This window comes from Macaca thibetana, chromosome 8 (genome assembly GCF_024542745.1).
Source record: "Macaca thibetana thibetana isolate TM-01 chromosome 8, ASM2454274v1, whole genome shotgun sequence".
NCBI classification, from domain to species: domain Eukaryota; kingdom Metazoa; phylum Chordata; class Mammalia; order Primates; family Cercopithecidae; genus Macaca; species Macaca thibetana.
The window spans coordinates 92,695,561-92,706,871 of record NC_065585.1 but is presented as its reverse complement, the minus strand read 5'-3'; the positions used below and the strand labels follow the sequence as shown (position 1 = coordinate 92,706,871).

General features: G+C 40.5%; 1 long non-coding RNA gene across 1 annotated transcript; it reads left to right on the top strand.

Annotated features, from left to right (window-relative positions):
• The first annotated feature begins 2,508 nt into the window (after positions 1–2,508).
• LOC126961435 (uncharacterized) lies at positions 2,509–8,876 on the top strand. The gene is made up of 2 exons (XR_007728302.1): positions 2,509–2,600; positions 8,319–8,876. It is a non-coding gene; the product is annotated as an uncharacterized LOC126961435 (long non-coding RNA).
• Positions 8,877–11,311: the final 2,435 nt, after the last annotated feature.

Here is an 11,311-nt window from a genome sequence, read left to right as displayed (position 1 = left end):
TTTTTGTAGACATGTTAATTAAGATAGAAGGTGCCTGGTAACCACCCAGTGCTATGTATTGGTTGCTAGGGAAAAAAAAGTTAAAAGCTCAGCACAAAAGCCTCTTTTTATGTCTATTTTTAAAGTTTTTGTATGCATAGCAAAAGGCAAACAGCTACATCTTATTGGAGAACTACCAAAGACCCTCAGGAACACATCTGTGGTAGAGGAAAGTGGATCGTGCTTGTTGCGGCGAGAAAAAACAAACACCGTGGAAAACCGTGGATGTCTCAGGAAGAGGGTGATGAAAAGAAAGTATTATAGGATTTGGGTTTGGAGTAGGTGATTTTGAAAGAGGGTTTCAGGGAATGGGGCTTTGGTAAGGATCAATACTGTCAGGAGGCAGGGGCAATTTTACAGTTGGATGGCTTAATCTTTTCTTACAAGATGAGAAGCAAGGCTGACACGGTGATTTATAAAGAAGCAGCAGTTACTTATACTAGCCAGGAGAGGGGGATGTTTGGTCATTTTGTGGTTTGAAAAATGTTTTTTTCAAAAATTTTTCATTTTATTGTGGTAAGAATGCTTAGCATGAAATCTATTCTTTTAAACAAATTTTAAGTATACAATATATTATTGTTGACTCTAGGTACGATGTGATACAGCAGATCTCTACAGTATATTCATCTTGTTTAACTGAAACTTTATGTCTGTTGATTTCCCCATGTCCACATTTCCCTATTACCAAGCCCTTGTCACCACCATTTCAGTCTTTAATTTAATGAATTTGACTATTTAAGATACCTCATATAAGTGGAATCATACAGTACTTGTCTTTAAATATCTGGCTTACTTCCCTTAACATAACACTCTCAAGGTCTTTCATAGTGTCATATTGCAGAATTTTCTTCTTTTTAAAGGCTGAATAGTATTTCATTACACAGACGTGTGTTTATGTATATACTTTTTTTTTTCTTTTTGTTTTTAGAGGTGGGGTCTCGCTATTTTGCCCAGGTCTGGGACTCCTGGGCTCAAGCAGTCCTCCTGCCTCAGCCTCCTGAATAGCTGGAACTATAGGCATGCACCACTGTGCCTGACATGCCACATTTTCTTTATCCATTCATCCATTGATGATTAAACAACAGTTAGATTGTTTCCACTTCTTGGCTGTTGTGAATAATGCTGCAAATGAATACGGGAGGGCAGACATCTCTGCAAGATCCTGATTTCAATTCTTTTGAATACCTAGGAGTGGGATGGTTGGATCATATGGTAGTTCTCATTTTAAGTTTTTGAAGAACCTCCATACTGTTTTCCATAGTGGCTGCAGCATTTTGCATTCCTGCCAACAGTGTGCAAAGTTTCCACATTCTTGCTAACAGTTGTCTTTTGTTTTTTGATAATAGTCATCCCAGCAGGTGTCAATGAGATGATACTTTGTTGTGGTTTTGATTTGCATTTCCCTAATAATTAGAGATCATGAGCATTTCTTTTCCTCTTTTGCTGTCTTTCTTTGTGTTTTGTTTTTCTTGTACTCTTTGTGTTGGTGTCTGCTCATTAGACAAAGCAGCCACCTCTGCTGGTCTTCATGGACTGGCCTCATTCAGGAGATGACCCCCATCAATCAGACTGGGCAGAGATTCTGGGGGCCTCTACAGAATCTTTACCTTCCCAGGAAGAGGCAAGCAGCTATGATTTTTTTTCAACCACTCTGTGGGGAGCGGGATGGGGAGCTATGGTCGTTGCCAGCCCAAGCTGCTGTTTCCACTCCCCTCCAGGATGGTAAGCTGTGGTAGACCTGTCTGAGCTTTCAATATAGCAGGACAGTGGTCGATCTTCTGGGGAGCCCCCTTGGGAAAGTTGGGGTGCTGGATATGGGAACCAACCCCTTCCTCCCTTGGGAGAAACCAGGAGCTAAGAGGTCTTTTTCTGATTATATGGCACTGCACTAGGGACAGGGACCCCAGTGAGTGGGTGTCTCAACGTTCCCTACCAACTTTGGTGAGTCAGTTTTCATGGAGTGCAGGAGCTTGTCACTTACTTTCTGAATTTCTTTTTCTTTTTCTTTTTGAGACGGAGTCTCGCTCTTTCACTCAGGCTAGAGTGCAGTGGCACACTCTCGGCTCACTGAAAGCTCTGCTTCCCAGGTTCACGCTACTCTCCTGCCTCAGCCTCCCGAGTAGCTGGGACTACAGGCAATCGCCACCACACCTGGTTAATTTTTTTGTATTTTTAGTAGAGATGGGGTTTCATTGTGTTAGCCAGGATGGTCTTGATCTCCTGACCTCGTGATCCACCTGCCTCGACCTCCCAAAGTGTTGGGATTACAGGCGTGAGCCACCACGCCCGACCTCTGAATTTCTTACAAAGGGAAATTGTCTTAATCAATCATGACCGCAGAATGACCTTGTCTGATTTTTGTGTTCTGTGAAATAGTTTGTGTTCAACAGTATGGAACACCCAGGCTTAACTGTGAAAGCCAGACTAGCACCAGGATGTCAGTAGCATGTTGATCTTTTCCAGAACTTTGGCATTTATTCTGAGGAACCAGGAAGCCACTCCAATATTTGAACAGAAGAATACCATTTTCGCCTTGTGTTTAAACAGGACCACCTGAGATGGTAGGTGGAGAATTTATTTTACAATATGGTACTTTTATATATTAAGGAAGACTTAAAGTTATGTACTAATCTTTCATAAAGTGGCTTCAAATACTCCTTTCTGTTGGTCAGATTTTGTCAAGGCGTCTTGCATTATATCTTACTGAAAATGGCAGAATATGACCTGAAAAATAACAACCTTGACTTTTTTTTTTTTTGAGGCAGTGTCTCACTTTGTTATCCAGGCCAGAGTGCAGTGGCACACTCCACTATAATACCTCATAATTAAACCATTAATTAGTTTATTTAATAAACTAATATAAAAATTAGTTGTTATTTATCTTTTATCAAAAATTCAACCAAAGTTTTGAACATTAAAAAAAATCTGTAAAAATTTTACTTGGGTCTCTCTGACATCTTCACTGCACTTAATCACATTAGTTTAAACAGTAAAAAAGCGAAGGAAAATATTAGGCACATTATATTATACTGTAGAAGTAAAAGAGAACTTTGTATTTTGCTTAGTCATCCTTTTATTTTAATAAAAGTTGAAGCTTATCGGTCAGCATATGCAGTGATACACACTCAAGCAAACACATAGAAAAGTATCTCAGAGGTTGTGTCGAAACGTAATAAAGCTTGTCCTCCTTTCTAGAATTAAAGGAGCATTTAGAGAAATGTGGTTTTTGCCAGGCTGTGTGATCACAGAATGTCTCTGAGCCTGTCATGCCAAGCTTGAACAAACCAATGTGAAGATCCTCTTCAACTTCTTTCTTTAAAATTTTTTATCATTCTGCACCGACAAATATTCCTTTTTACTATCAATCATTTAAATATGTAATTATTAAATATTTAAAATGTTCAAAAAACACAGTAAAAAAATGCAACAAGAACCTACCACCTGTATTTCACAGATGTCAGCCTACTTCCATGAGAAAAAAATAGCCTCAGATATTTTCGTAGAGATTAACAGACTTAAAGTTGTGATTTTGTTGACAGCCAGTGGGGAGGGAAAGATTCTATTTGATGTCAAATGGATGCAATATATCCATCTAATTTAAGCACTGTTGATGCTATTTAAATATTTCTATAATATTTTCACCACATCTTTGTGATTTTAGGTTGTCTATTTTCCCTCCGCTATTGACCTATTCATTGTGAAATGCTACTTAGGATTTAGGATGTCTAGACTATGAAAAATTTTATAAAATGTATTTTACAAAGTGAAAAAAATATTTTGTGAAAATAGTTCTGAAAGTGAAGATGCTTAAATAAATATTTTTTAAAATCATGTTTTTTATATTTGCCACCCTTCTCTTTTCTTCTTGGCATCTACTTTCTCTTGTTCTTAATCTTCTTTTTCTACCCTCAATAATTCCTGGAAGATCTCAGTTGAAAACAATTCCGTCTTCCCTTAGTATTCTCTTTCTTAGTCTACCCTAAGAGTTTGGGTAAGATATTAGGTTGTATTGTATTTTCTCTGAATTAGATACGATTCTAAAAGAAAAAACATATGTACTTAGGTGACTACATATCATTCTGTAATGTATATATTTTCTAAAAACTATGAGATATAATTATATCTGTGAGATTATATCTCATAGTTTTTAGAAAATTAGAATTTAAAAAGCCAAAGTTGTAAAACTAGAACTAAAAAAACCAGGGTTGTAAAATTAGGTGCATTATTGTTGATAACCACTGTTTTGATTATAATTATGTTACTAATACATAGAATTTAGTACTTGATTATTTTTCACTGTCGATATTGAGAATGTATTCATGTATATTCCAAATTAAAAGAAAACTAATTCTAATATACTCTCTCTCTCTCTCTCTGTCTCTCTCTCCCTCCCTTCCCTCTCTCTCTTTCTTTGTCCCCTAGGCTTATAATCTGTATCTTTTACATTGAGAAAATGAAAGTATCAGTTGATAATTCCTGCCAAATGACCACATTCAGCCACAGTTAGTATTTTGAGAGTACAAGAATAAATTGAGCAAGCAACATTGGAATATGCACTTGCTCCTTATTTAGGCAATATTCCTGACAGACCAAGAATGGATGGCTTTAGCACCCACTCACCTTCCTCAGGCCCCTTTTGACCAAGTGTACGCCACCTCATCAGCATCTCCAATCTGTTCTTGACTTTCCTTCTCAATAAGCCTTTGTACTATTCTCACTCTGCTCCTCTTCACTCTGACATCTTCCCTTTCTACCCATTTTCCACATAGCCAGTGATATTTTGTATCTTATATAGCACTAATCTGACCATGTTCTGCTTAAAAACCAAGCTAGCATGCAGGGAATACAAAACTAATTTGGATGACTTTTGTGACCTTCATGAACCTGCTCTGGCCTGTCTTTTCAGCATCATCCTCAGGTTCTCATTACAGCATATAGCCTACCATGTGGCTATTAGTCCTTCCATGAAAATTGTGTGTTTTATGTCTCTATGCTCTTTTTGGCAAATTGTTTTTTTCTAGATGCAATGTCTTTTCTTCCCCTCTTTGCTTGGCACAACGTGACATAATCTTCAAGGCCTAAGTCAATTGTCACCATCTCTCCAGGAAGAAAGAATCATGCACTCTACTGTGGCCCCACTGCTGTGTGTCCAATCTTAGAGCACTGATCAAAGTGTATGCCATTGGTACAAATCTAACTCCTTTGAGAAAGCCAAGTCTTTTTTTTAAAAATAGCACAAGCTTTGGAGCACAGGATATAAATTCCAGCACTGCCACCTTCAGTTCTGAAGACTTTAGATATAACCTTTTCTATGCAAAGAGAATAATCGTGTCTATCTTGGGGTGCTATTATGTACAAGGCAATCAGTAGATGTATTGTTTGTTCTCCATACATGCTGTCCAGATTATGATCTCTTTATGGTTCTATTCAACCTTCTATCTTTGCATCCAGTACCTAACATGGAGTCTAGCATGAGGTAAACTCTCAAATATTTATTGAATGAACAATAGCATATATAAGCAGAAATTAACTATAGGCATTGGCAAAGAATGCAACTGAAATGTGTATGATATACTCCATTAGTATCAAGTATATAAATTCTATCTGGACTTGAGGTATAGTTAACACGGAGAGAAAATCGTATCTTGTCATTTTATAATAAAGTGTTTTCAATTTGACTTCTGATTAGGTAGGCAAACCAGAAACCCAAATTCTATTTCCTTGATTTACTTGTAGAAAATTATTTTCAGGCTGAAATAACTGGCTTCTATCCTTTAAACTCAGAATTTATAACTCACAGGTCCTCAATCATTCGAAATTTGGCTAAATACAAAATCAAACCTAATTCAGACCATTAATTACAGAGCTCCTAATGTTCTATTCAGCTTTGATAGCTATATTCTCTAGAAGAAAACAGCAACAATTATAAAACAGTTATTTCTGTTGGCTAGGAAATTTCAAGTTCTTTGGGATTTTACCCAACTCTGCATTTATTCACATATTTTCCCTCTTGTTAGGAGTAAGGTGCATGGGGAAATTGCACAGATTAGCTTCAGCTACTTTGCATTCAGCATCACTAAGAGTAAGCCAGGGCTGTGGAGCAGGAAGAGTGGACAGATGTCATTTTGCCAGCCCCGTGTTTGTTCCTTCTTCTGGTCATAGCACCCTCATTTTGCATTAGGGATTTAACCCCCTGCACTGCCTCAGTCTTGCCAACACTGTAAACCAAGGCATTTTTTTTCCTGTCCCTTGCCATCAGTGGTGACCTATCTAGGCCAACCAGACGCTCTCTGCCCATCTCGGACACCACACCCAGATGTCAAGGTGTCTATTCATTCCTGCTTACGAGGTCTCTAGAGCTGCCCTTCGTTCCAGTCTGCCCAAAGGCCAGTTCTGCAGCTTCCCTTCGATTCTGGGAACTACCTGAGGTCCTTACAATAAATCCCTTTTCACTTACAAAGGTTGAGTTCCTGTTACTTTTAATCAGGGAATCCTAACTAATACATACAGGAAAATTTATTTTACAGGAAAAGATATTTTAATTCCAGCATTATCATGCAATGTCAAGTAGTTACACCCAATCAATCCACTATACAATAATCAATGTCTGACAACAGATGGCTCCTGTGACTGGGAGCGGGCTGCCAGCCCTCCAGAGCTCGGCTTTCTCATCTGTAAAATGATGATCATAAAACTACTAGATACTCTTTTTTTACTAGGCTTGCTGTGACAGCAAATTTTTTTAAAAAAAGAGTGTTTTTCGAATCACGAAGCACTCTATAACGTAAGGTATTTAACTTACATTTATTCTTTTAATAAACATTTCCTACAACACAAACTGTTCCTACAAAAAAATTACCATGAGGATATTTTTGTGTTCATAGTGAGTGTTTCAAAGAAGTAGTCAGCTCTATCCAAAAGTGTGAAATCCACATATCTGAACGCTGACAATGTCCAGCAGGTGTGATGGCTCCTTGTTTTGCTTTGGTTTGCAACAATCTCCAGATGGCCATTGCTTTGTTTTGTGTTTAATGAGTTTGCATAGTAAAGAGTATATACTTAGATATTTTGAGAGAGTTTTGAGGGAGAATATCATGGTATCTGTTGAACAATTTCAGTTGGCCTTTTTCTATGTCAAAATGTAACATGAGGCAGGTCGGGTGAAGGGGCTTACACCTGTAATCCCAGCACTTTGGGAGGCCGAGGTGGGCAGATCACTTGAGGTCAGGAATTCAAGACCAGCTTGGCCAACATGTCAAAACCCTGTCTCTACAAAAAATATAAAAAATTAGCTGGATGTGGTAGTGCATGCCTGTAATCCCAGCTATTCAGGAGGCTAAGGCAGGAGAATTGCTTGAGCCCAGGAGGCAGAGGTTGCAGTGAGCTGATATGCCACTGCACTCCAGCCTGGGCAACAGGGTGAAACTCCGTCTCAAAAAAAAAAAAAAAAAAGTAACACCAATCCTCATTGACCTTCTTGAGGGGCAGCGATGTATAGTGGAAAAACACACTTAATGCCAACTGGAGCATTGGGGTCCAAGGCCATGCTCCTCATTCATTATCTTTGTGTCTTTAGGAGATTGGTTTTCTATTCTACACCCTTTCCTTGTCTGCCAAATAAACCCAATCTGTCCTAAGTTGTAAGAATTCAATGAGATCATGAATTCTTTCTGAAGTGCAAAACACTAGCAAAATGTAAGTCAATGTTTATCCATCAGGAGTTATTATTTTCCTCCAATCAAACAGTTACTTAATACTACTCACATTTCAATCATCTCATTATCACCTTCAGCCAAACAGACATTCTCGCCTTTTTTTCTCCACTAGGATATTCTATGATTGATATTAAGAAAGTACAATGTGTGACTCAATGTCATTTAGATGAGGCTGGTCTGTGTGAACAGGGACAAGCAGCAGTGCTATTCTCTTGGAGCTTGTTAGGTATCTGCATTGCTGGTTCCACTACAGACAGGCCAAGGCAGACCCCTGTGGCAGAGCCCAGGAATCCACGTTTGAGTATTTGAGTAGGCATCTGAGCAGGTGCTTGAGCAAGTGGTTGAATAGATGTTTGAGCAGGTGTTTGAGCAGGGCCTTCAGGGGATTCTGATGTCCACTTAGGTAGAGAAGCACTGGCTCAGACCTTTCCATTCCAGCTTCTCATTTCTACACCAAATGTAATTTTTCATTTTACTCATAATAACTATAATATTAATGATAGTACAATCACAGTGATGGCATAATAATAATTATAATAACCATGTTGCCCTTCTTTCCTTTAGGCTAATATTCATCTGAAGCCTGAGTGACTCCAAAAAGATGACACTCTTCTGTCCACCAAAACCTTCCAGAGGCTTCCTGTGCTCACTTGAAGTAAAATCCAAAGTGCTGACTGTGATTACCAGCTCCCCTAGCAGGCCTGCTGCGGGACAGCTTCTCCACCAGCCTCCCGTTCAAGGCCTCTACTTCTGCCACTGTGGCCTCTGCGTTGTTCCTGAGCATCCCAAGCACATTCCCACCTCAAGGCCTTGGTGCTTGCCGTTTGTCTGCTTCTCTCCTGGTCTATGCCTGGCTGGTTCTTGTTTCTTTTGAACTCTGACCAGGTGCACCTCATGAGAGAGGCCTTCCTTGACCTCCGTCCTCCATTCCTGTCACTGGCCCCATCTGACAGGGTTGCCCTCCCCCTCCCCTGCCCCCATCCCTGTGTAAGCCCCATGAGAGAATGGCCTCTGTCCTTAGGCAGATGTGTCTCCCCAGAACCCAGGACAGGACAGTCACACGGGAGACAACCAACACACTTTTCTTAAATGATGGAATAAAGTACTGACTGGGTTTCAAGCACTGATGTGGTTTGGCTCTGTGTCTCCATCCAATTCTCATCTCCAGTTGTAATCCCCATGTGTCCAGGAAGGACCTGGTGGGAAGTGACTGGATCATGGGGACAGTTTCCCCCATGCTGTTCTTTATGACAGTGAGGGATTTCCCACAATATCTAATGATTTAAAAATGGCAGTTTCCCCTGCTCTCTCTCTCTCCTGCTGCCATATAAGATATGTCTTGCTTCCCCTTTGCCCTCCACCATGATTGTAAGTTTCCTGAGGCCTTCTCAGCTTTGTGGAACTCTGAGTCAACTAAGCCTCTGTTCTTTTTAAATTACCCAGTCTCAGGTATTCTTTATAAGTGAAAATGGACTAATACAGAGAATTGGTACCAAGGTAGTAGGGCATTGCTATAAGATACCTTAGAATGTGCAAGCAACTTTGGAACTGGGTAACTGACAGAGGTTGGAACAGTTTGGAGGCCTCAGAAGAAGACAGGAGGATGTGAGAAAGTTTGGAACTTCCTAGAAATGTATTGAATGGTTTTAACCAAAATGCTCATAGTGACATGGACAATGAAGTCCATACTGAGGTGGTCTCAGATGGAGATGAGAACCTTATTGGAAACTGGAGCAAAGGTCACTTTTGCTATGCTTTAGCAAAAAGGCATGGCATTTTGCCCTGCCCTAGAGATCTGTGGAACTTTGAACTTGAGAGAGATGATTTAGGGTATGTGGTGGAAGAAATTTCTAACCAGCAAAGCATTCAAGAAGTGACCTGGATTTTCCTGAAAGTGTACAGTTACATGTGTTCACAAAGAGATGGTTTGAAATTGGAGCTTATGTTTAAAAGGGAAACAAAGTATAAAAGTTTGGGAAATTTGCAGCCTGACCATATGGTAGAAAAGAAAAACTCATTTTCTGGGGAGAAATTCAAGCCAGCTGCTGAAATTTGCATAAGTAATGAGGAACCAAATCTTAATAGCCAAGACAATGGAGAAAATGTCTCTAGGGCATGTCAGATATCTTAGCAGTAGGCCCTCTCATCACAGGCCCAGAGACCTAGGAGGAAAAAATGGTTTCGTGGGCCAGGCCCAGGGCCCAACTTCTCTGTGCAGCTTTGGTACTTGGTTCCCTGTGTTCTAACCACTCCAGCTCCAGTACTGGCTAAAAGAGGCCAAGGTACAGCTTGGGCCATTGCAAACCCCAAGCCTTGGCAGCTTCCACATGGTGTTGGGCCTGTGGGTGCATAAAAGACAAAACTTGAGGTTTGGGAGCCTCCACCTAGATTTCAGAGAATGTATGGAAAAGCCCGGATGTCCAGACAGAAGTTTGCTGCAGGGGTGGACCTCTCATGAAGAACCTCTGCTAGAGCAGTGCAGAAGGGAAATGTGGGGTTGGAGCCCCCATACAGAATCCCCACTGTGGCACTGCCTAGTGGAGCTGTGAGAAGAGGGCCACTGTCCTTCAGACCCCACAATGGTGGATCCACTGACAGCTTGCACCATGTGCTTGGAGAAGCTGCAGGCACTCAACACCAGCCTGTGAAAGCAGCTGTGGGGGCAGAGCTGCCCAAGGCCTTGGGAGCTCAACTCTGGATGTGATACATGAAGTCAAAGGAGATTTTGGAGTTTTAAAATTTAATGGCTGTTTGGTCATGTTTCAGACTTGCATGGGACCTGTGGCCCCTTTGTTTTGAGCATTTTTTCCCATTTGGAATGGGAGCATTTACCCAATGTTTGTACCTCCATTGTATCTTGGAAGTAACTAACTTGCTTTTGATTGTACAGGCTCATAGGTGGAAGGGACTAGCTAGCCTTGTCTGAGATGAGATTTGGACTTTGTACTTTTGAGTTAATGCTGGAATGAATTCAGACTTTGGGGATTACTGGGAAGGCATGGTTGTATTTGGCAACGTGAGAAGGACATGAGATTTGGGAGAGGTCGGGGTGGAATGATACGGTTTGGATCTGTGTCTCCACCGAAATCTCATGTCAAATTGCAATCCCCAGTGTTGAAGGTGGGACCTGGTAGGAGGTGACTGGATCATGGGGGTGGGTTTCTCATGAATGGTTTAGCACCATCCACTTGGTACTGTTCTCGAAATAGTGAGTATGTTCTCCTGAGATCTGGTTGTTTAAAGTGTGTGGCATCTCCCCTTCCCCATTCCCTTGCTTACTACTGCTCTTGCCATGTAAGATGTTTCCCCCTTTGCCTTCTACCATGATTGGAAGTTTACTGAGGCTTTCCAAGGAGCAGAAACCTCTATGCTTCCTGTATGGCCTGAAGAACTGTGAACCAGTTAAACTTCCTTTCTTATAAATTACTCAGTCTCAGGTATTTCTTTATAGCAATTCAAGAATGAATGAATACAGATATAAATACAAATGTTTTATTTACTAAGACTGCCAGCTTTTGGCTCTCCTTTCTGACAGTTCAACAGAGTCCTTCTTAGGT